This window comes from Typopeltis vanoorti, chromosome 1 (genome assembly GCF_054136105.1).
Source record: "Typopeltis vanoorti isolate ZY-2024b chromosome 1, IOZ_Tvanoo_1.0, whole genome shotgun sequence".
NCBI classification, from domain to species: Eukaryota; Metazoa; Arthropoda; class Arachnida; order Uropygi; family Thelyphonidae; genus Typopeltis; species Typopeltis vanoorti.
In genome coordinates, this window is record NC_143549.1 from 155,847,614 (window position 1) to 155,874,852 (window position 27,239).

The 27,239-nt window shown below is 33.5% G+C and overlaps 1 long non-coding RNA gene across 1 annotated transcript in view; it reads left to right on the forward strand.

Moving 5' to 3' along the window:
• Positions 1–25,597, forward strand: part of LOC150110568 (uncharacterized) — a 58,316-nt gene extending 32,719 nt beyond the window's left edge. The window contains exon 3 of the long non-coding RNA XR_016548966.1: positions 25,341–25,597. This is a non-coding gene — a long non-coding RNA (uncharacterized LOC150110568). The remainder of the gene's footprint in view (positions 1–25,340) is intronic.
• The last annotated feature ends 1,642 nt before the right edge of the window (positions 25,598–27,239 follow it).

The window sequence follows — 27,239 nt, forward strand, 5'->3', positions numbered from 1 at the left end:
TCTTTACACTCTTGCAGCACTTTTGATCGCCTCTTCATAATCAGTTCTTCCATTCACCAAAGATGCTGCCTTTCCTCTTGGTAACTCAGACCATATGCAAGTTTTCTCTCTTCTGGAATTATTTTTCTTTAGTATTATAATTGTGGCATTATAACAAGTATGATGACATGAGGGATTTTATTGTTCCTATGGTCACCCACTTGCTCGGATAGAGTTGCAGAAATTAACTTCACTGGAATGGTCTTCGTTCCCTACTCCATTCAATATTTCTGCCGGATTTTTTAGTATTGGTTTCCTATAAGTGTACCTTAGCAGTCTAAGGAATTAAAAAAATATGCATGTCTCAAATGGTTACAGATAAAAACTCCAGCTTCATCATCAGCCTTCATCCTATGAGGAACCATGCAGCAATGACAATCAGCAAATCCAAATCTGACTTCTAAACACTAAATACGAAACATTTGCCTTTTGTACAAATGACAGATTTGCCTTATGAATTTAATTTCTGTCTATCCGTGCCTCTCTCTCTCTCTCTCTCTCTCTCTCTCTCTCTCTCTCTCTCTCTCTCAACAGAATCCTTATGTCATTCTTATCTTCCGACTCTTGCACTGAAGCATGTAGCACATGCTTCTGTGGTGCCTCATTAGAAACTGACTCTTGTCATATTATCTTATAGGGCAAGTGTTAATCCTGTCAACATTCTTTTTGTTTGTCAGGCACATAACAAATCATATGGAAAATAATATTAATATATTTACCTCATTTCGAATAATAGAGGGATAAAAATGTGCCATGGCTATCACCTTATTGTCGATGCATCATTCCTCTGTAAAATCATTGATCTCCTAGCCTACATCACTCTTTTCTGGCAGGTGCCGGGGAAAGCAGTGAAGTAGCCTGTCCTGTTGCTCTTGACATTTCCAAGAAGACGTTTGGCCGGATCTTGGCATAGTAGATTGCTCCGTAAATTTTCACCCTATAGTTCGTTTTCCACCTTTTGTAATATGGATTCCAGGTCTCTCTCTTAATTTCTTCTTTCTTTCTTTTATATATAAATTACTTTATAGTTTCGCAAATGAGTCCAATTCGTTCCCCTTCTTCATTTGGCAAACATTTTAGTGCCCACACATCTTATGCTTTAAATCTATAATGGCTGCCAAAAGAATGATCTTTATGCCGTTTTTCAAAGGAGTGAGGGCAATTTAATCACCTTCAATGATGCCAAAACACAGTCCTGTCTTGCTTCTCATGAAAGAAAATTTCAGTTCACTTCTCTTACTTTTGTAAATATCCAAATTATCATGCAATTGTATATTTCTCTTCTTGGACTGACATCTTTAACCTATTTAAACACAGACACTTCACTTGCTTTGCTTCTTCAGCCTCCAAAATCTTGATGTTCTTTTCCTCTCAACACATTACTTTTCATTTTTCAGCTACTAATTCTGTACAGCTCCCAGATTCGGCCATCCTCAGAATGCAATTCCCTTGCGGTGGTGCACCACAAACATCCCTAAAATTGTTTGGTGACCTCCAGAAGAGAGCAGGATGACTAATTGATGATTTCTCTTTTACAGAATCACTCAAACTACTGTCTTACAGATCAATTACTCCTGCTTTATGTTTCTTCCATAGGTACCATGGGTACTGCTTCCCTGAAGTCGCATCAATCATTCTTTTCCTTGTGCTAAAAACAATAATTTATGGATATGCTTTTCAGAACAGCGCGCTACTGACTTATGACAATGAACTCTGTCTCCCATAGTTCAACCACAGTAGCTGAAATTCGTGAAAGCGATGTCACGCGTGATAGGTGTTAATTTTACATATAAAATGACATAAAATATAAAAAGTGACATTATGAACATTTCTTTGTTATTATTGTTTATTCTTACAAATTATTGTTAACGAGAATAAGTAGAAACGAACGCTTCTATCACTTCTTAATTAAACTTTAAACGTTGGCAAGAAATTCAAAAACAAATCACTGACAGTCGTTTACAATTAGATCGAAGAAAATTTCTCTTCCGCATCTGGAACCTTGAACACTTCTCCTCAAATTTTTATTTGTTTATTTAGAAGTCGCTGTTGCATAAAAAAAAAAAAAACTAATCACTATTAAGATTTTCAAGGAACCCCTTCTCAACACCTGCAAGTGGAGTATAGAATCTACTACCTGGTTTGTTTTTATTTTTTTTTCTTTCCTTCCAACTTGCTTAACTAGTTTGTCTTGTATTGCATCCATTTCAAAGCTAAATGAGTCGTATTGTTATTAACTAGCTATGATAATGAGAGTGTATTTCGTAGATTTAAAGTAAAAGGCTATCCCACTGCTCGACTGGCTTTAATCATAATCAGTGCTCTCAGTATTCCCTTTTAATTGTTGGCATAGTGGTTATGACAGAGAAGATCATGTCAAAGAGGTAAAATGCAATCTGGTATCGGCAGGGCAAATGTCACCATGATATCATCAAATCTCCTTTCAGTTTAGACTCTAGACATATCTGCCAAAAGTAAATTAGCACGTTTTGGCCTAATATAAAATTTTCAAACATTCTTTTTGTTATTCTAATTTAGTATTATTAGTTGCATTTCATTGCATGTTGATGAAAAACTGAGAGGCTACAGGAATCCTTCTCTCCTGATTTACACTCACGCGTAGACCCACACTTCACCGTACATGTGTTTGAAACCAAATCTAATAGAATAGGTTGGTCACTCCTTGTTCCCGAAGTGTCCTAGGTCTGTATTGTTGCGTATATTCTTCCAACCGGTTTGCCTGTTTTGAGGGACCAAAAATCCGCGTTATTGTCTCATACCTCCATATGATAATGGTGTTTTCCAGTTACAGACAGGATTCGAACCCGAGATTCCAACCATAGGTCTTGTCTAAATCAACTGAGCTACGGAGGTTCCGTCTTAATAATATGGCTAAATTATTATTTCCTCGAACTGCGTTAATTTTCTCTCTCTCTCTCTCTCTCTCTCTCTCTCTCTCTCTCTCTCTCTCTCTCTCTCTCTCTCTCTATAATCGCGGCGAAAGACTTTGAAGGTTGATGTATTCTATCGGAGTGAAACAGTCATCGTTCCTGTGAAATTGCTTACGTGTTGCGACAAGATGTTACGAATGGCAGAACTAATTGTTAGTGAGCAAATATATTCTTGACTAATCCTTTCCATTTTTAGGTTCATTTCACAAAATGCGTAAGCACTTTTTAGATTTGTTTTTGTCTGTCCATCAGTAAATTATTCGTCCTAGAAGGCTGGAGTAATTAAAGTCAAAGCAGGGTAATTAACTCATTACTCCACTTTGAGTGGATGAATTCTATTGAAGTTTTGTATTTTGGATCTTTAGTTTGTCTAATAAAGTTCTGAAATGCTAAACTCCATCAAGTTATTTAAATTTCGGGTTCAATCAGATTTGATAAAACGAACAAAACACACAATATTGTGTTATAAACAGTGGCAGATAAACTCTAGAACATAAACTGAGACAAAAGAAATGTATAAAGAATTAAAAATAGGCTCACCTAGTTGGAGAGCATGCTGAAAGATGGAATGAGACTTGACCAGGCCACTGGGCCTAAATCCATGAAAGGATGATGATGAGTTTTATAGTAGCATTTATGTATAATAATAATAAGTACATTCATTATCACACAAATTGAACTTAGGCTTGTTTTGGCTTTCATATCCATTTAAGCTAATTTTAAATCCATCCATTATGACGACATTTCTAAGTCATAAGAACTATCGAAGGAATCAAAAACGATGAATCGAAGGAATAAAAAACGATGTTAACAGGCCTCATTGTAAAAATTCGATTTTCATAAAGCGCGTGGAAAAAATTTTGAAAACAATTCGAAATAACACAAAATAATGACTGATTACGCTGTAAATAAAAAAATTGAAGGAAAATCATAGTTTTTACTGACTTCAGCGTCCTCTACATAGCATTTACATTAGATTAGAACATGAGAAAGATAATTATGTTCGAAGACTATGAGAATATTTTCTGCTTTGTGGAAATACGAAATTTCTTGAAACTTATTAAAACGTTCATTATCGCAGTCTTTAATATAAAATTTTGTTTTGTTTGGAAGCGTTTTCTCAAAGTTTGGATTTAAATTTAATCCGATTTATACTAAGATTGATAACTGGACGATTACAATCAATCACATATGCGATCACTTTTTTTGTTGTTGTTTTGAAAAAATTCCAGATATTAAACTTCAGTAAAAGCGGTCCTGTCAGTGTGGAATAACCCAACACTCGTCCAAATATTATTATTATCATTATTTTCATTTCTGTATTACACTTAATACCGTACTTTTATTTAGATGAATAAGTTGACTGCCAGTTGGATTTACACTTGATTTGCAAGTGCAAAGTCTTGTAATTGTAGTACGTTTTCACGTATGCTGTGGGAAATTCATTATTAACTGGGAACATTTCTTTATCATACAGCAGTCAGTACCGAGTTAATGTAGTGCATGATTTTATTTTTAACCAGTGCCTCGGTGCTCGTAGCATGCTAATATCACAATCTCTCTCTCTCTCTCTCTCTCTCTCAATTAAAAATAGATGAAATGCATCGTGGATTCTATTGTTTCCAGATTCTGTTGAGCTCAGTTATTCTTATGTCATATATTATCTTATTCTTATTATTATTATGCTTTATATATATTTTTTAAATATCAAAGTGAGTCAAGTATTGGTTCTCTGACTTAATTGTGGAGGATAATTTACAATGTACAATTAAAATAATAATATCAGTCAAGTTGCCGCTCCTACGTAACCAGTGTCCTGCTTGATACGAACTTTCTAGGAAATTTCTAGCTCAAAACTCGTTTTTTTTTTTTTTTTTTGGTTCAAGAATGGAGACACCATCCACTTGGCCAGCTGGACACGGAAGATTCTATCCGAACTATGGAAGCATTACGTCACATCCGCATTAGTCAGCCTGTCAAGCAAACGAAACTATTTTATTATATAAAGAGATTAAACACAAAATCCCACACTCGTGATATCAATCACACAATTTACTAATGGTCATTATCGTAAAATCAATTTCCAGTTAAAGTACTATTATTCCAGAAAGCAAACATGTAAATAAATATATAAATCATCATCGTAAATTTCATTTGGCACAGAGAACAATATTTAAATTTCGAAATATGTAATAGTAGATCATCTACTTTTAAGGCCATTCTGATTGCAAACTGATTTAACTTTATTATGTCAGCGTTATGATTATTGTCTTGGGAAATCATATTGCTGACGCTTATATATGCATCCGATTACATTGGACAAAATATCGATAAAGTTTATTACTGACTTCAGCGCAGGGTTCAGTTTTGGAGATATGGCACTAAGTTCTGCGATGCAATATCAGCCAGTAGAGCATTGATAAGATAACCAGTTTTGACCGATTAATTTAAGGAAAATGATGGGATTATGAATGCCACTTCAGTTAAACTGGCATCCATAAGCCCACCATTTTTCTTTAAGCCTGTAAAATTACAAGCTTAAAGGAAAACCTGTAAAATTACCTGAGCAAAAAAAGCCACCATTCCTGTATCTCGTATATAATTTGAAAGTCATTAATCCATATTTTCTTTCTCTCCTTTCATTCCCTGTATCTTTATCTCCCTTCATCCTTCCTCTTCCTTCTTCTTTTGCCCCAAAACACGATGCCAAATACTATAATACCTATAATACGTATGTATTACAACCTCTTGCATGTTGGATGATTCTAAAATATCCTTATTTTTATCAATGTTAAACTTCTTTTACTTGGAATGATAATCGCAGAAACAAAAGCTATTATTGTATTACAGCATGTAAAAACGATAAAATGAGATTAAACCTACGAACAGAATAAGGCTGCCAATAGCGTCCAACGTTTTTGTCAAAAGTGCCTTTTATCACTTTAAAAGCTCTCCTTCCGGTAACTACCACTGTCTTTCCGTATTCTTTGATGCACGTCATTCAAGGTCAAGTCGACTCCGATAATTGTGCTACATGCAGTGACAACTGCTTTTATGCAATCATTAATGAATGCACTAAGTTCGTGTTTTATCTGAGAATTTATTATGTCATTACTTTTTAATGCCCCCATTGAAATAGATATTTGGATATGAATGGAGACTGCTGATTTTAGATGCCACAATTTACATCTTACAATGTTTCAATAAGTGATATGGTTCGGAATTCATATTTTAAGGTTTATACCCCCAACAGGAAATCCAAGGTTAGGATCACATTGAATACTTCGTATACTATTAAATGTACTATTCTTATTATAAAATTGATTCTGAAAATTGAGTATGTACGTGTTTAGAAAGGGAAATCGCTCTTGCAGTGCAAAGAGTTTTTATCATTTTAATCCGTATGTAGATGGAAACACAGATTAATAATTTTTTTTTCGTTGCGTCACCTGATTTTTTTTTTATCCCGATATAAGTGATCGTTGAACTTGCGTTATTCCAGTATAGCTGGTGACCTGAAAATTGCGAAGAAAGAATTTAATTTAATTGTTAAGTGATGCTTCTGTAGAGAAGTTGGAGGAACAAAGCATACCCTTATTAGAAACAACTGGTTTACATCCCTTCTAGGAAGAGAGGAATATTTATAAAGAACTGTTCAACAAAAGGCGAGTTATCCTTTATTTGAAAAGTCTCATATGCAGGAGACAGGGTTATCCTTTGCAGAATCCAGAGATTTTTCAGTCGCGAAACAGAAAACACCGACCAGGGAATACGCGCGATTGACAGATAGCTGCTTTAGAAGGATTAACCATTGTATTCTAGCATAAATTAGAATTATTATAAGCCAAGTTACTTGGCTATAACAGTTTAATAGGTTTGATGCGTTAATAACAGATGGAAATGAATTATACTATGGAAATGACTTCTATTGGGATTTATTGATCAAGTATTTTTTTAGAACAGCTATGTTATGCCAATTAGTTTCGCCAATTGAGGCTGTTGGCATCTTCAGGTTACATAACTGATATAAGGCACTTAAAACTAAAATCTGTTACAGACTATAAATCAACCGATTCCAATTATATTTGACAAAACAGAACGCTTACAATACATGCATAGCGCGTTTATGATTTCACGTTCCTAAATAACAACAAGTGAAATCATACACGCGCTATGCATGTATTGTACGCGTTCTGTTTTGTCAAATATAATTGGAATCGGTTGCTTTAAGTGCATTATATCAGCTATGTACCCTGAAGATGCCAACAGCCTCAGTTGGTGAAACTAGTTGTTATAACATAGTTATAACAACTAGTTGTTCATAAAAAAATACTTGATCTATAAATCCAAATAGAAGTCATTTTCATCGTTTTCGTGGTCAAGAAAATAACGTTTTAACATGAATGAATTACACTATTGAGGAAACTAATACAAATAGAATTCACGAAGTGTTTAGATTACGGTAGAGGGATTACTTTATTCGGAATTATCTTTGCGACAGCCAAATATATGATGTATCAATGTATTATTCCCTATCATTCATGTGTACTCTCATGCTGGTCTGTACTGAAGGAAAAACTCAGGCTAACGGATGAAAAAAAATTGACCCCATTTGTCTTAGACTAAGTGAACACCTTGCCTGAAATAGGCTTAGAAAATAAGCTGAATAAGCTTTAGAAGTGATTTGTTTATATCAAGACAGTGGATTAGAAGTTAATCCATGAAGATAAAGCTGATCTTATTCGCTGATCTAGGTATTATCATAAATAAACATAGGTAAAGTTTTATTTTCTAAGTGAAAGAACAAAATATGATTTCTTCATTACTATGGGTAATATCGAATCACATTCGGTAACTTGTACTGAAGCAGTGTGTTAGAAACAGCTATTGAATCATAAGGGCTAAAATTCGACCTGTTGTCAAAGGTATATTCAACAGGAATATTATCCGACAAATAGGAAGCGTTAAATGCAATTAACAAAAAAAAAAGTGCGAAAAATTTCTATTTCACCTCCTTTTTCTTTGCTGTAGACATCTCTAAGTAGCACCATTTTACCTATTTCCACCAAATTTGAAATACACTTGTTTCTTACGTTTGTAGGTCCCATGACAAATTCAACCTTCCTCTACGGATACCTGAGCAGTTCGCATCGTTCAACCGATTACGATCAAATTTCGAATATGAGTCTTTCTGATATTGCTTATGATCTGAAAAATTTCAGCCCAGTTGCTAAAGTAAAAACATTGGAAAGGGGAGGACGCGTTCTTTACAGACGTCCCTACAACTCACTTTGTTCAACCGTTTTCGACCAAATTTATAATATATGGTTTCTTCTTACGTTAGAGTCCCTTGACAGTTTTCGCACAGTTGGACAAATGGAAGACAGGAAATAAAATGCTGATCTCAGCTGTGTTTCAGCTTATTTTATTTTATTTTATTTTATGTTTTGTATTTTATACAGTTTTACCTGGTCCCGGAACCTTGCTGTAAAGTCCACGGTTCCTTACATGTGAGATGTTTTTTGAAGATATTTTATTTATCCGAAATAACATGTAATTTCCTTGGCTACTACTTAAAGTAGCTTAAACTAGGTAGCTTAGACCGATGACATATCTTTTTTGAAAGATATAAGATAACGATTGCTGTTTAAACTTGTGGCAAGTTTTCTACCTTTGTTATTTTAAAAAGGTTTTAATTTATTTATTTGTTGATTATTTAACAATTTCCAATCCTCAAAATTGGATATATATATATATATATATACATAGACAGAAAAGGAACAGATGGAAATTTCTATCCAGGCCAGTTGTGCCATATTTTTATCTAGTGGCATTTGTTGAAAAACCAGAAAATAATAATATGATCAAATAAAATATAGGAGAACTGAAAATAAAATAGGGAACAAAGATTCCATGAGAACGATTTCAGGGATGCGATCGGCGCAATTGACAAAATAATTAAGTTATTAGGATCGGGAGATTTTAAAACAATAAAAATAGGAATAGAAATTATAAGAAGTTAACTCGTTTGAACTTATTATTATTATTATAATTCTAAACCATACGAGTATTTAAACAATCATAGATATAATATTCGATCACAGTGATCCAAATAACAGCTGATTGTAACATCTCCAATACACTTATCGCGTACTGATCGAAAAAAAAAATCTGTGGTGTTTTTTGGAAATTATCCTAGGTTGTTTTGCTTTTGCTATCAACACGTAAATACAACAGAAAAATGAAACCAACTGAAGTCACGAACATCGACACCAACAAGTGAATGAACTTGGAAGTTTAGGTTAATGTAAATTTGGTAAAGTCAAGTTTTATGTAATTCATATTGCATATTATAAAATTTAGCATGATTTGTATATTTAATAACTATAAGACCGGTGAAAGTGGCTTCATAGCGCAGCCAGTAACGATGAGATGCCCTTTAAAGTTCGAATATTTCTGGATTCGAAATATTCGAACTTCTAGATTCTGGAAAAGACCTGGATTCGAATACCATCTAACACTTGAAGAACGTTTATTGGAGTTTTTCAATTGAAGATCAGTTAGCCAGTCACCGAGGTGGAAGGTTTTTTTTTATCCGCCATGAATACATTTTACGGATAGAATTAACCGGCTTGTCAAACATTAATCAGGTTTCAAAGAAGCCAAATTACTTGGCGACGACTGGCCATTCAGTTTAATGCACAAATGAAAATGGGATAATGCATAACCCTAAACACCTTATGCAATTAAAATTATGAAATTATGGTCTGCAAATCCAAAGATGCTTTGCCAGTCGTGAGCCTTACGGCCTGCGAACAGTGAGCAAACCAATTAAGTATTTATATCAATAGATTTTCCAATAGAAGGTCTAAAATAATTTTCTATGTTAGACGTTTTCTGACATATAGGATGCTAAAGTGAACTAATATTCCAGCTGATCTCAAGAGGTAGTAGGATTTTTCCTCCCGAAAACTCCGAATTTTTTTCATATACAATAAAACTAAACGTCGGCGTGTAAAGAATTCATTTAGTTAGTAAGTTATTTATTTTCATTCTGATTCCAAGTAAATTTAGTTCTTTTGCAATTTTTTTGAATCTTGGGGATGAATCAGGTTTTATGTGATGGTCTTCCTCTTTCTTTTCATTAGATTATCTTCGCAAATAACTACGTAAAAATATTTTATTTATCAAACATCAACAAATTTCGGCATTTTAGTCCTAATGGTTTACAAAGCTAATCAATTAAGATGAATGCATAAATATTAACACATTGCGCATTTCGAATAAGAACAATCTGCGAAATTAATCCGTTATCCTTTTGCATTATTTAAAAATACATTTTAATGTATATGATATTGAGATGAATAAAAACTATTTTAAGTGCAATGTTTCTCACATTCCGTACAAGGGTTGCACGAAACATTGTAACATCTTAATTTTATTGTCTGAAATTTTAAATATTAGCAATCAGGATATAAACAGTAAAAAAATTATAAACTAAGCTTGATTTGTACTCATTTTTTTCTAAGCCTACATCAAAAGTAATTAATATCGTTACTACTTCTAGTTTATGTCAATTTACACAGTTGTATTAGTATACGTTGAGGGAGTTATAGTTTCGGATTCTCTCTTCTACACTGATTTTTTTTTTTGGTAGTAAACAATTTTGAAAACGTTGCAACAAAGCTGTAGCTTTGTTGCAGTGTTTCCGGTACTATTACTATAATGCTAGATCTCTGGAAAAGGCTAATAAGCCCCACCCCCTGGAAATTCTGATTTCTTAATAGCACACCTCATAAAAGTCAGGCGTAGAACTCACACTATTTCAGACAAAAATACCAGCACTAGAGTTTAGATCTGTAGATGGCAGCCCGATGCCTTCAAAATCATCAATAGCCATGAGCTCAGGTAACGGTTAGGAGTGCAGACGACTGCTTATCGGTTTGAAAGAGTTAGTTCGGGATAAAAGAGCTCCATCTACTCTCTGTTGTGAAATGAAAAGGCATTAGGAAATTTTTATAATACTGAATTTACAACAAATTATATTTTTAATATTATTTACTGACTATCGTTTAACAGCTATAGAAGTCAGCAGGCAGTTCTAACACTGAAAGGATAGGTCTTCGAACGCTGATGCTCGCGAACTATTATCATCTAATGACACAACTAATTTGATTAATTATTTGATTTGCTTATCTACGTGGTTACTCAAGTTATTTTCAGTAAACAAAATTTCAGACAAACGAAAGAGACTAAATTTAAAAAAAAAATTATGTTATTACTTATGAAATTAATTTCAAGTGGAGAAACTTAGGCTCGAATTCCGTCACCATGTAATTTTGTTTAGGTATGAGCAGAAGCTGAGCTACTTCAGTGGAATTTCTTTTTTCTCCGGCATTTTAAGTCACTTGTAACTGACCAAAGTAGTTGATCAAATGGTTGGTTGGTTCTTTGCCAACTAACTGCAGGATAATGGATTGTTTTCTTATCCACCTCAGATTATTTGCTAGAAGATTTCATAAGCTTCCTAAAATGCGACTACATGGTTCGCTATATATACTAGCAGACCTATTTAAAACTGAATGTGAAGCTTAGTCTCTCATCATGATGCTTAGCATGATTGAAGAGTATGTTATAACTATTGTGAGTTTCCAGATATTGTTGAGCTAGAAGACATGTTTATTTTCATGGAGATTGCTATGAAAAAATGCACAATTTCTTTTACAACGAAGTGAGGTAATATGGAAAATTCAAAACGCTGATTGAACCGATTGATATTCGAGATACATTATAAAGCTAGAGTGGTCTGAACTACAAGAGTGGTCTGAGCTAGAGTGGTTTGAATAACAACGAAATTCTCTGCCTACACGTTCATGGGTTTTTAGTAACTTTGAGTATATCCATCTACCAGGAAATCATCGGTAGTGGTGACATCCTCTGCTTGGAAATGCTTGAGTTTGAATTCCATCCAAGATGCGAGAAATCTTTGTAAGGGATTTTAAACTGAAAGTGAATTAGTCGGTTTCATATGGAGTTGGATTTCTTTTTTCTTTCTCTCTTTGGAAAACTCTCTCTGCAAAATAACATACGTTCTAAATAGACAGCAGACTATGGACTATGGCATTACCAAAAGTAGGTTTATATAAAAAACGAAAGCCAAGTTATACCTCCTTAAATAAGATGTTTAAAGTAAGATGTGGATCAGGAAAAAAAGTTAGTAATATTTAACATACTTTTGTTAAATTAAACATTATTACCATGTCAAATATATGCATAACTAAGTGATCCATGTTTATCATTTACTTAAGTGGAACACCACTTGATTGCCATCTGCGATAAAACAGTATTCATATGAGTAAGAAAGGAATATAGAAATAATAAATCCTAATTGTAATGGAGACTTGCACCTGTCCGAAATGCAGGAAAGTTTTGCAAAATGAACAACGAATGGTATATGGTGCAATAAAACGCAATATTTGTATGTCCCCACCTTTCAAATTACGGTTGTTGTTCTACTTTCTGTTTTCTATTCTCCATAATTTGATTTAACACAGGTGAAACATTTATATTATCTGATACACTGTATATTTTTTTTTAAATCGATTAGTATTTTGGTACTGTGTTATTTTATAAAAAGTTCTGTCCATAATGATTTGCATTCAAGAAAAATAATAATAAATGATTATATAACATTACTTCATAATATTAGTACATGGTATGCGTTAAGCCTAACTAAGAGACTTCGTTCCGAGTACAACTTGCAGAGTCATTCAGTCTTCCTTTGAAAATGCAACCAAAGTTATTAACGCTTCAGACGTCATATAAAGCAGCTGCAAGAGAACTTTCATGACATGGTTTCATTTCTATATCAAGCATCAGGAAGCAGCTTGTGAGAAGGTATGAAAACTAAATTACTTTTTATGATGTTTTATGGACACCGGACATTAATTTTGATTCATTCCTCTTGTTTTGTGTTATATGGTTTTGGGCACGATTTAAAGTATTTGGCCTTTAGAACTTCATAGACATACCATAGGTGTTAGCGTGGCAGTTCGTGCTAATAGTGCCATTACGAATGACTGCTTGATTAATCCTCGGCGTTCTCCAAAGATATCATTTGTTAAAATTATTTATGTACTATTGCAAACGACCGTCTTCGACCATATCAAAGATTTTTTTAATACTATAGAATACTACAAAAGGTGAAGTGCATTCTTCACACAAACGAGAATTAGCCTTAAATGCTGACACTCATGAACCATGTCATCTAAATAGCGGCAGCTTGTAATTAATTACTTAATTGAGCTGGGCGCATAATTATTTAATTAAAGTGAAATTAGCAAACTTCCAGTAGCAACAAATCTAATTTACTAGCGGAATACGAGAACACTTTAAGTGCATGTAATAGTCTCATGAAACATTTCTGGGTTTCATAATGCTAGATTGTCTGAAGACAGACTGATGTTGGCTGGACTATATTGGTCACCTGTGAGCTGTCCAGTATCAGTCCAGCTAATAACGGTCTAGGCTCCTCCTCTCCCCCCCCCCCTCAACCGTTCAAGAATTAGCCGATCTTTGGCACAGGAAAATCTCATACGATGGTAGCAAGGTTTTCTTCCTTGAAACTCGGGGTTTTCATCCCGCATTGTAAGAGGGAATACACCCAATTTGCATACAAAAAATACTATTGGTGATGGTGGTGGTGGTGGTAGATGGCGTTGTATGTTGATGGTGGTGGTGTCGTTGTGAGTAGCAGGAAGGATTAAGTAGTTGAGACGGTCAGTTGTAGTGAGTAGAGTGACCTCCCATGGACTCCTTGGAGATCGTCACGTAATAATAATAATAATAATAGGTTTTCCTCCCTCTGAAAAAAAAAATTCCACATTCTGCTTGTTTCTTCTACTTCCACAAACCAAAGATTTTAACCTTAGAACTAAGAAAAATGGACTGTAGAGCTGACTCTATTTCAGACAGTAATATACCAGGTAGGTTTAGGAATGCGAAATGACGGCAGTTATCTGCCCTACTCCCACTCACTGCAAAATCGTCACTCATTTGTTAGTTACAAACTCAATTGTCGGTGACGAAGGATGGCAACCAGCTCTCTACCGATTTCGAAACATCTGAGATAAAAGAATTCCATCTACTCCTGAGAATAAAAAGACATTACATTATTTGTTTTATTTATAAGTAATTGAGTAACAACAATTTTCGGAAGACAGAAGAAATAGTAGAAATACTCACTGATTACTATTATGAGGTCATATCAGTCTTAGTCAATCACCAAAAAAAACTTTAAAATTAGGAAAATAGAACTAGTTGAAATTGTGAACATTCATGTGTCGTATAAACAAATAGTGTTTATAAACAAATCAGATTAATTTTTTGTTACATAAATTTATTTAAAATATTACAATAGATGTAAGTCTTAAAAAACAAATAATAATTATTAACTAAATTTTCATGTTAATTTTCTTCATCATCTGTTGAAAATAGTTCTTCAGATTCATTGTTTAAATGAACGTCATATGGATCCCAGTTCGAATCCGGTGAATTGATTTCGTTTTCATCGTCATCAGTGTCCCACAACAGATCATCTTTCGTACCATCCATAAGATTAGAGATACCACACTTTTTAAATGGTTTTATTACAGTCTCTACTTTTACTTTATTCTATGCTTAGATCACAAAATTGCACAATATATCAAGTGATGCAGCGCGCATAGATCCACCGTTTGTAAATGATTTTTCACCAGTCAACATCCAATTATTCCACTCTTCTCGCATGTGATCTTTAAATGGTTTGTTCAAGCAGACGTCTAGTGGTTGCAATATAGAAGTTAAACCACCTGGTATAACAGCAATTTTTGTGTTATTTTTATTTCTAGAAGACTTTTAGTATTCTCAGTTAAATGGCTACAAAATATATCCCGTATTAATAAAATGCGTTTCTTTATTATACCACCTGGTCACGTGTTCCACACATTATTTATCCATAATTTCCCACCATTTTCGTCCATCCATCCTTTTTCGTGAAAATGAACAAAAACACCTGAAGGAAATTTTATCTTAGTTTTAGTTTTACGTTTGAAGATGATCATTGGTTTTAACTTTGTTCCATCAGCCAAACATGACAACACAACCGTAAACCTTGGTTCTTCATGACCTGTACTTCGAACTAGCACACTCTTACTACCTTTAGACTCCACTGTTTTATATTGCTTATCATATCAAGGCTAATAGGAATTTCATCCATATTTCCAATATTTGACAATAGAAATTTATGTTCTTGTCTCAACTGAATAATAAATTTATGGAAACTGGTAAGTTTGTGGTCAAGATCTGCTGGTAGTTTTTGAGCAATTTTCGTTTTTTGTCGTATTGCCAGATTTTGTCTGTTCATAAAACGATTACACCATCCTGAAGTAGCTTGAAATTCTATACTTTCACCCGGATTCAATCTTGACCGTTTTAGTGCATATGGTCTAATCATATTTCTTTTAACAAGATAACCATTCTGCCTTTGTTCGAATACCCATTCTGCAACGTGATTTTCAGTTGCGGCCATCGGGTGATCCCCGTTCTCATCGCACATTTTTTCTTTGGCAATTTTTTAAAAATACCTTCTTTCTTCCTTCGTTATCTTACCATCTTCTCGGTTATGTCAAACTTTCTTGCAGCAGCAGCAGCACAGTTATTAGTTTGCTTTGCCATTTCAATCACCCTTATTTTAAATCGAGCTTCATACTTTCTTCATTTTGTCGCTGATTCCATGATTTTAAATGATGACAATTTTAATAATCCTAAAATTAAAAAAAATGCAAAATTAATAATTAATTAAAATTGGGGCTAATCACTTTTAATTAGAGTAATTCGCGTAAATACTAAATCTATGCTATGAAAAAAATAACGGATATGCATGGATATAAAAATAATGGATATAACAACAATACCTAAAGTTGCATTAATACAAGAAAGAAGAAATTGGGGGATCGTCTTATAATGCCAGATAATGCTGAAGTAATAAATATTAAGTAATATGTATGAAGTAATAATATGAATATAGATCAGTCCTGTACTGCAGAGTATATTCGAAGCATAATACATGCATATTAAATATCAAACAGCCACGAATTCCAGAGTGTTTAAAATTTAAAGGTTTTAAGAATAAAAACGAAACATTTTATTGTTTGAAAAAAACTGATTTTCTTCTGAGTATAGTCGAAAAACTTTGGACTATCCTTGAATATGTCACGTGGATTGAAATAAGAGTTTTAGTTAAACAAAGATCGATTAACCACGACTCTACTGTATTTGCGCACGTAGTTTAAAATTAGTTCAATAGTCCTGTGAACAAATCTTTAGCCTTTGTCCTTCTCCTTATCTATTGCCATTTCACCCGAAGTCCTATATCAGAAGATAGTCTATACAAGTTGTAGTCTAAAATAAGCGTGGGATTTGAATTATTTATATATGGACGCAGCGTTGTGTATTGTTAACTGAATGATAAATAACTTCCTTACTTAACAATGAGCTGTACTTGTAATCAGCAGTCTATTTATTCACGTTGCTATACACTTCAAGCAAATCATAGAATCCAAAACATGGAATCTACAAACGTTTATCCTTTGAGACCAGGGACATTTTCGGAATATGCATGTGCATTGTTAGCGATTCCTTCACTGAGATTTTCAATCAAATTTTTAGTTGTTTTAATAGCTTTAACGTCTGATATATTTTTAGGTGTTTAATTATTTTTATTTATTAATATCTAAGCATTTGAAATCAGCTGGTTTTGAATGTTATTGATTATAACCATATTGGTTATGAAGGATTTTTTAAATGACAATAGGAAGTTTATTATTGCATGTATTTTGCTGGTCGACATTTCTGAAGAACTGCCTGAAATCACAATATTTCAAACCGTAGAACTTTTATTTTATTTTATTTTTTAACTCCCGGCAACAGCTGGTGCTGCTGTTTCCGGTTTTGCCGTCCCGCTGCAGTCCTTTGTTGGCAACATGCGCGGATATGTAACGGTGCTTTTCTCTCTTTCCATTTTATTGAGGGGAATCCGAGAAGTGACCCAGATGTCACTCCTTGCATTCCCTCATCATGTAAATATCTTCCGTTTGTCTATTTTTTAAAAAAGTTTTTATATTTAAATTCTTTTAAATAAGAAAAACAGACTACGTGTGTACATGCTAAAAGATAGCCGAGATATCGGGAAATTGATTATTCCTACAAATTTTTATTTACTTATTTGTTTAAGCCTTTTAAAATTAGTTATTGTTTTATTCAATCATATAATATCAGTTTAATGTTCGATATTGTTTTTTTTTTTTTTTGTTTACAAAAAGACGTTCTACTAAAGCGTTCTAGTGTTGATTGGACGACTGAGCAAAGAATAGATAGAATAAATGTCAACAGAGGAACGGAGGGAGGGAATCAATGTAGAAACTGGATTTCACCGAGCAAATAACGCCAATAACGTCATGAGGTATACCGTCCAATGGAGACTCTATTCATGAACTTCCTATGACAAAATATTTTAGAACCCATTTCTCCCCCAATACATGAGGGAGCTTTATAAGCAGCTAACAATGAAAATCGCTTCTGTCTTGTTTTTTGTGCATATGTAAGCATCACCATTGTCTTCTTCTCCCGTAGTCCTAAATGGACCGTTGGGTCATTCATGGCTGGTAGGTGATATTCTTTGTTAGCCTCCTCTAATCATCTCGGTCTCTTGTTCTTGATATCATTTGCAAAAGGGGGGAATTTGTCCATTTTTTGATGTTATCAGTCCATTTTAATCGAGATCGGCCGCTAACCTTCGGTCCTGGAACGATTCTTTCTAATGCTTGCTTTGGAATGCCATTAGCCCTCTCCACATGTCCGAACCATTTCATCTGTCTTCTTCTGATGACTGTCAGAATATTCTCCCGTCTATTGAATCAATCAGTTTTCGGACATTTTCATTGGTTTCGTGAGCGGTATAGGGAATTCTCATATTTACTGCCCATTAGACATTCATGGCGAAGGATTTAACACACCATTGTCTACATATCTCAAATGTTTCACGTCAATGTAAGTCTAAGCTGTTGATGACCTTTGGCAAGGCAGTTAGGGTTTTTCCTCCCATAAACATAAGTTTTTTTTTTTTTTTTAAATCAGAAAAGCAAGAGAATCGATCGTATAACTCACTCTGTTTCCGACGATTATGTATATCACTTTATAGACCACGAAATCGCGACAGTTGTCTGCAGTAGTCTCCTCCCCAGATGACTATGAAATCATGGATAGCCTAAGGCCAGCTATCGGTGATGGCTAATGGTGGAGATAGGCTGCCCACGGTCTTGGTTACTGGGGTCTAAACACCTCGCCTACTCCCTTTGGAGAATAAATGGCGTTAGAGAATTTATTTTATTTTTTTTTATAGATGAAACTAAATAACAGGGAGACTTCCCTTCACATATCCTGTAAGAAATTAATGAGAACTGAATTTCTAATTTGGCGTCGAACTTTCACTTTTAAGATATCTGGGTAATCGGTAAGAATCCCCACCCCCCTTGTTAGTGAAATGTACTAGAATCGGTTGGTAGTGCCTGACTTATTAAGCAAACTTTTAATTTCATATTAGCTGATATCTAAACTTAGTACTCTTGGTGACACAACATCACTGACAACACTGTTTCCCAGTTAAACGAGGTTTCCACTGTTGTAGAAAGGAGACGAACTAATACTGAAATTTTACTGCTTGAACAATTTACCCTCAATGCACAAATGCAAATAGGCACATCACTGTTTGGCGGGTATTATTTAGGCGGGTGAAGGTAAAACAGTCTGAATAAGTGATCGAAGTCGGCTAAACGATGTAACCTATATGTATTTAGCATGTGTAGTATTTTGTTTTCTGTTCCCCTTCCAAAACAGTCTCCTCTCTGTTTTTGATTCGACTGTGATGAAATTCTCAGAGAATCCTGTGGAATGTAAGAAAAAACTACTCCAAATTTGGTACGGTAGGACTTATAGAGGTACTTACAGAGGAAGAATTTCCCTGAATTGCTTCCTTTTATGTTGATTGTGTTGAAATTCTTAGAACTTTAAGCAACATAATGAACGTCTAGATTCCAAATCTCGATTCGAAATTTGAATGACGGTGAGATCTTCAGTCGTTTCTTCGGAAGAAAAAAAGAGGATGACGAAAAAAAGAAGAAGAAGAATAAACCTGACAGTTTTTTGTTTCTATTTGCAAGATGCCACTGTTTCATTCATTGGATTTAACACTTCAAATTTTGCAAACCTGATTTACGTTAAATACTTTTGTCAAATAAAGTGACTTATCGTTGATATTAAACCTGGAACTGGAGTTACAACTTGTTGAATTCAAAACCTAATGAATCTTATAATAATTGTGGTCAGTGATTTTTTAAAAGTAATTTGCTTAAGAATCACGATGTGAACTCGATAGATATTATTACAGAATAGTGAATGAGTTCGAACGCTCAAACCAAATGACTGGAACTCAAAATTTGAATTAAAAATTAAGAGATTTGGTCAATATGTAAACGGAATGAAGTTGTCTACGATTTAAAAAAAAAAAAAAAAAAAAAAAAAAAAAAAAAAAAAAAAAAACATTTTCGCAAGTTAACCAGTATGTGTCCTTGATGGATATGGAGAAAGACGTCTGAAAGCTCAGTTACGTTTAAAGACTGATAAACAAACTTATGGAAAGATTTAGAAAGAATCCAGAAAACAACTTCATCATAAAAGTGGCAAAATAAACTTTTCTAAGAGCTTCTGAAGACTGCATTAGGGTTCGCGTATCGTTTAAACTACAATCTGAGATTTGAGGCTAAAATAAAAATGTAATAAAAGATTGAATATCACTGATCTAGCGGTGTGACTAGTTTGGATGAATACATTAGAGAAGTACTTTACATTTAGATAGCTCATTTAGATAGTTTTGATCCTTTAAATAAAAAAAAAGTGAAAGGGTAACTGAACAGGTTTGAAATAAAAACCTGAAGGAAAAGATCTAGAAGGACAGGCAAAGATATAGATGTATTCATGAAGTATGTTAGAATATGGAAAATTAAGATCCTGTCAAATTAGAGAATGTAAGACGTAATAGACTAGTGTGAAATATAACTATACAGAAAGTTTTGATTAAAAACTTGTATTGGAAAATTGTAGTATCTTCAACATTTTTGGCTGTATATTACTGAAATGAATGATAGAATTATGTTGTAAAAATAGATTTTTACATTCGTTACATCCACAAGAGGTAAATGAGCCTTTGAGGTTGTAAAGAATTGCCTCATTAATTACCATATATGGTATGTTTCTTGTCGACATCTTAAACTACTTTCTGCAACCTTTTACTTGTTAATCGACTGATTGGTGGTGATTGGGTCCTACATAATTCCTACTGTTTTAGACTATGTAGTTTGATACATGCTGTATAAGTGAATGGATCGAACTTCATAGTCGCTGTAGTACAGAGAGACGACAACTCCCTTTGGTTGAAAATATTATTTTTTCAATATACAGCGCGAGTTCAGAAGTAATAGGGGTCAGAAAATCCACGTTTAAGAAGAAATATTTAAACAAAGAAATATTTGAACCTCCATGGTTCAAACCACTGTTGGGATTCTGAAATCAAAATTAGTTATTAATTGCATCAAACAAGCATTGCTTGTAAATGTTGTTCCAGCAATTGTCCTGATACTTCTGGGTCATGTGGGTTAATGAAACCTATCTGAGCTTATATCTTAAATAATTATCTGAACTTTATTTCATCTGCGAATTTACCTACTACCGCAAATACCCTCACCAAACTAACATTCAATTTCTATTTTTCTATAATAATGTTGTTTGAATATGCCTTTCGTTTTGTGTCATCACTCTTCTCTTTTATAAAGAGAAGTTTTTGTATATTTCTATCCGAAATTTTGGAATTTATGTAAAATAGTCTCTCATAGTTATTTTGGTTTCAGTAAGTTGCGAATTAAACCCGTTTCTCCACGGTAGTTCCGTAAGTTTATACTCACACCAACTAGTTTATTAATGCAAGAGTCTGCACTTTGAATTTATGTGTTCTTATAGCCTTGCATATTTGCTATCAGATAACTTTCTGGTGATAACGAGATTTCTTTGTACTAAATTTCATAAAGTAGAGTTAAAAACAAAACAACAAAAATGGGAAGAATGGTGGTATCAGCATTCATTTATAAACAGCTTGAAAATAAAAGCTTTTAGATTTATTATCATTATTAGTGTCACGATTCTCGAAAATCTCATATGTAGAAGTTTAGCATATGAAATCTAGAATATCAAAAGCTATATTGTTGCTGACACCAATGTAGACTTTACACGAAGATACGCCATCTATCGGAGATACTTTAGATAGCCTAAACAATAACTTTGTATCTTGCTTAATATACTTCACTTGTGATGGCGAGATTGCTAGGTCATCGTTCTTTAACATTACAAAAAAAAAAAAAAAAAGTATACTATTAGTGTCATTTTTAAAATTGAAGGTTAGATTTTTTATGTAAGAATGATTACAAATAACAGGCGTAAACAATATATTCACAGATAAAAAAAGACCACTGAAATAAAATAATTATAATTTATAAGGACATACAGTCATATTCTACACAAAAATCTCAAAATCACTCAATACTGGGTCTACATCAACGATTAGTTCAAATAAAAATCCATATAATTAACAGAACAAGTATTCTATAAAGTTAATTTAATCTTATGTTATTATTGTTTTAATAAAAACAGTAACATTATATCGCATCAATTTTCTATTATTTTATTAGTTATTAATCATTTTAACACAATTATATCTATAACACTACTCTTCTGTCAGGTATGTAAGGAAGCCGGTAATAATTATTACTAGCACACGTTCCAAATTAATGACTTCACCAGAAATAGTTGAGTTAGTTTAATTTTACATAGAGATATGTGATATCGCTGAGTTTTCTGACAGTAAAAATTAGCCATAAAAGTAATTTTCATTATTACTTCTGTTCCAGTCGATATAACTTTCACTTTTTTTTTTTTTTTTGGTTCAGTATTCGATTTGCTCGGATTATGGACATTAAATGAGAAAAATAAAAATTAAATTTAATAGAAAAATAAATCGAAATTATGGATAAATTATACGATCAATTAATATGTAAGAAAGTACAATATAAACTTGTTTGTTGCATTCGTTTCAAGTGTAAAAAGAAGTGATGAGCTAATCGCAGTCACAACTTGAAATATAATTGCAAATGACTACCGACAGGTAAGCGTAAGACACGCATTTATGCGGCTAAAATAAAAGCATCGTGTCAGGTAACCCTTCATTATAGGGTCCTCTTTCACTTTTTCGTGGCATGATTCACACGACTTGGATGACTTACACAATGGCGTTTCTTTCCTATAAATTTTAAATTTGTTTTTTTTTTTTAAATTTTTTTTTTTCAACCACTTCATACATTTTTATGGAATATAGTGTGTAGTGATCTTTACTAAAATATAATGCCGCATATCAGATAGTTTTATGTACCTCTTTTATATTATGGAGTGTACTGCCTATTTAAAGCAAGCAATTATCCATGGTTGGTTGTCTTTCTTTACGAAAACGAAATAAATGTTGGGAAAAAACAAACAATTCCTAAGAAAAAATTACCGATTGTAGGATAGATAAAGAATGTAAGGTAGTGTTGTATGAGAAAATAGTTGAACGATATATGATCTAAAGATGCTATATAAATCTGGGGGTGGCCAGCTAAGCGCTATTCGATATAACTCCGGGTAAAGTGTTTGCTATAGAAATATTTGTTTTCAAGGAAAGATAATGCATGCACTGGAAACGTAAGTGCATGAGAAGCCTAATCTGACTGACAAAATTCAAGGAAATTATACACACACTATGAGGCCAGTCTCGCGTCTACTGATTGCATGTGTTTTTGTGGTAGTTTGCGATTTTATTTTATCGGCTGAAATACCAACGATGTCATCTTTCACTCGGAACAGTTCATATCAAGATTTTTCGCTGCTTAGACGGTATTCGAACCTATGTCTTTCTAATCAAATATCGCCAACTCAGACCTTCTTGTGTTGCATGTGAGTGTTTTAAATTTTATTCTGATTGGATCTTATTTGTCTGAGGCACATTGAATAATAATTCGTTTTTCTTTCATTGAGAAAAGGCTAGCAAGCTGAAAAAAAAATCTCTTACCATAGTGCAGTATATATTTTTAAAATCTTAATTCAAAGAAAATCAAAATTAAAATTAAAATTTGTCGTTTTTAACATATTAGTCCAAAGAAAGATTTCTTTTTAATTAAAATTAAAAGAAAAGTTGTTGAAGTAAAGCTAAAAATAAAACAAAAAATGAATTAGAAACCAGAGCAACACTTGGTAATCCGCGATAATATAACAGACAAGGCCTTTTCAAGTTCTGTGCCACCTATGGAGTACAGTTCCTTTTTCATCACGCATTTGATTCATCTTTAAGTTATATCATAAAGAGCAAAACATTACGTAAGTAATATTTACCATCTGAATTTACACAATAAGTGTACCATGCATAAATGACACGAGTCTCTGCAGCTGGCACCGAACAGTCTGCACTTGGCGTATATCGTTACAGGTTTTATCACCTTGGTCGACTTCATGCTCTATTAACTTTCTTCCACATTCCATCTTTCGGTTACAGTTCCATCAGTGATTTCTTTGTGATTTCACTGTGATTTCTTTTCATACAAAAAAAAAAAAAAAAGTTACGACGGTGGATTTGTTGAACGGTTTCACGTTCGTTTCCATTATCTGATAGTGCTTCACTGTATTTATTTAAAAAAACAGTACTGTGAATGATGGGCAGTTGATAAATTCCCTTTGTGATAAGAATTACTGGAATCATTTATCACCAATAACTTATCGGAACAGTTTTATTGCATAAATGAACATTTGTTCAGCCGAAAGTGAATAAACATAACTGTAATAAAATGGCATACCATTGTGTTTATCTACTTTGACATTCAAAAATATTATTCTAATTTAAAAAAAACGCAAGAATACATCAGGGAAATGATTTATTATTATTCTTTACTCTTCTTTTACTTCATCAAATAGATTCGTTGCACTTGAAAAACGTAATATTCCACCAGCCGCCTCTTTCTCTGAACTCATATTCACAACCTAATATTCCAATACATAATAACGCCATAGAGTTCTTTCCTCGGTAAAGGTGAAATTTTATTTATTCGTATTGGGTTCCTCATGAGAGTGGTTGGGTCCTCCTAATGAGGGATTAAGTATCTATTTTATGACTGTAATTCCGTGTGTGTGTGTGTTCACGGGCTAGTCTGCCTGTTTTGAGGGACGAAAAAACCTGAGTTTTCGAGTGAAAAAATTCTGTCTACTTCCGTATGAGACTGCCTAACTCACATTCAGTTGAAAAGACCAAATAAAGATTTCTTTCGAGGGGAATCGAACCCAGGTCTTTGTGATTAAAGGGCTTCGCCTATACCGACTGAGCTACTGAAGCTCTAATGGTGAAATGAAGAAGTGATATTTGAAATATTATCCATAGGTTGATAAAAAATAGAGTAAACAGTGATATAACTTTATAGATAAGAATGCTATTTTTGTTTTATCTTATGCTATTCTTCTTCTGTTTGTTCTGTAAATGAAACATATTTCTCCAATACGATTTTATGTGAATGATGGGCAAAACGCTCCCTTCATAATTTTTGCATCATTAAGTTAATGAAGGCTAATAAATAATAAAAATAATTTTGTCCAAACAAAAAAATGCATCCTTAAATGAAACCAAGGTGGTTGTTAGATTTAATTGAATTGTGTATTTTTAACTGAACATTTAAAATAGTAAAATCAAAGAAATAGCAAAAAATAACTGAGAATAAGTGCATTTGGGAAAATTATTAAGTTAATTAATTAATTTTAATGTGTCCAATATACTAACATTATTATATATTAAATTAAAAACTAAACAAATAATAAATTTAAAAATAATTGCTAATTATTTAAAATTTAGGAAATCGCACAGTTCTCTGTTTTCGTTTAACGAGCTATATACAAAGATAGACAGAACACGAATAGTGTGAATGAGCTATTTTACCGAAATTCTGTAAATGTGAGACAAAGAGATCAAACAGAATATTCTATTAATATTTGTTCCGATTTTCTTTGGTCGTATGATGTTTGTATTGTGCTTGTTTCGTTAGTTTCTGTTGATTTTGTTACTTGGTAATAAAAATGATAAAATTTCAGGCATTCTTTTCTCTTTTTTAAAAATGTTTTTATCTTTATTGTTTTTAGGGTGATACTAATACTGTGAATGTGAAGAAAGTCGAAGAGAGACAAAGACACATATTCAGAGAGACAGAGAGAGAAAGAAATTTTTACCATTGAACTTGAATGCCTGCAGATGCAACTCTTTACATTGTTGCTGTTGTACTTGGAATTATGGCAGAAGCAACTAAGACTATGAGACCATTATATTGTTTTATGATTATTAATTGCGCGTGTTCTTCTGACCGGTTTGCCTGTTTTGCGGAATAAAAAACAAAACCAGTTTCCTGAAGAGATAACTTTTTTACCTCCGTATTGCTCTTTAGGAAATTCATAAAAAGGGAGGAAGGAATAGCAGTAAATGTAGGTAACTGTTTGAGTACAACCCTTCAAACCTTTATGTACAAATCGACACAGGAAGAACTCCTTGATGCGGAAAAAAAAAATCAAAGTTCACGGGTGATAAGCCTAGTTGTGCTGGTGTATTAGTATTGTTACTATTGAAACGTATTTATCGTATAATCTCTCAAAATGACAGAGCCATCTTTGCATATTCCTGCAGTTATATATAATTATATTCTTTATTTTTGTTTTTCCTCTTACATTACTGTCCTTTGCTGCTGGACAGAAAAGGGCAATAATGTATTTTATTTGATAACATGAAAGCCCTCGTGGCCGGTTAACTTCAAATTGAAACAGTAAATAGTTTACTAACATTCTAAAGCGTAAACATGGTTGATTCTACTCTTTACGCGTCTTAAAATGAATTAGAAAAGAACATTAAACCGTAATAAGGAACTACTTCGATGTAGTCACTTAAAAAAAGGAAAGAAACCCTCTTCGAGGTGAGCCTTCAGGCTGGTTGGTAACTTATAAGTTATTTTATACTCAAAGGATTTTGTCGGAGTCCAAAATAACGCCTTAAGTAAAGTGCCTGAAGAAATAATTATTCGGCACCGAAGAAGTACACGCGCGTCGATTTTTGCAATGTCTTCGGAGAAAGAGCTGCAGGACGGTTTTGAATTGACCTTCAGCGATACTGAAGGCTATGAGAAGGCAACAGACGCGGAAGACCCAGGTAATGCAGCTGTCGTTAGAGTTATAGTCCTGTAATCAGCTTGTGATATCAATGACCTTGCTACAATCTCCAGACAGCACACAGCGTTATTTATCACACAGTCTACACCATAAAGAAATGTGCTTACAGCTTAGGTTTCGAGCGACAGAAGTGGTTCTGATTGTGCATTTCCTTCTCGAGTAAATATCTTTTATTGATATTCAAGACATTGACATTGTTTTGCATTTGAAGACTGACAGATGTCAATAACGGTTTTCAAAATACCCTCGGAATCGATGTGACCCATCAAGTCGTGATTCACTAAACGGAAATTTCGGGGACATTCTCTCTCTCTCTCTCTCTCTCTCTCTCTCTCTCTCTCTCTCTCTCTCTCTCTCTCTCTCTCTCTCTCTCTCTCTCTCTCTCTCTCTCTCTCTCTCTCCATCCTCAGACTTTTTTAATTTCTGTGATTGTGAATATGCGATTAAATCACAGAACTAAAATTATGGTACATTTGCTTGGAATGCAACAATAACAATGATTTCATTTTAACCGATGAATTACCGTTCATCACAGAACTAAAATTGAACTGTAGCTCTTATTGTTATTGAAATAAATGAATAAATAAATCGTCCAACGCGAGACGCAGCTCCTTCAGTCCTAACGAACTTTTGAAAATTGGCGAGCAGTCGGTCTTTACCTTTAATAGTCACCGATAGCTGCGCTTATGACTACCGATGATTTTGAAAGATAATGGGTGGCAGTACGGATAACTGCTACCATCGCGGGATTCTAAACTTTCACATTGTTGCCTGTAATAATGACTTTTACTGTAGATCTTTCTAAATTTAGAGATTAAAGCCTGATTT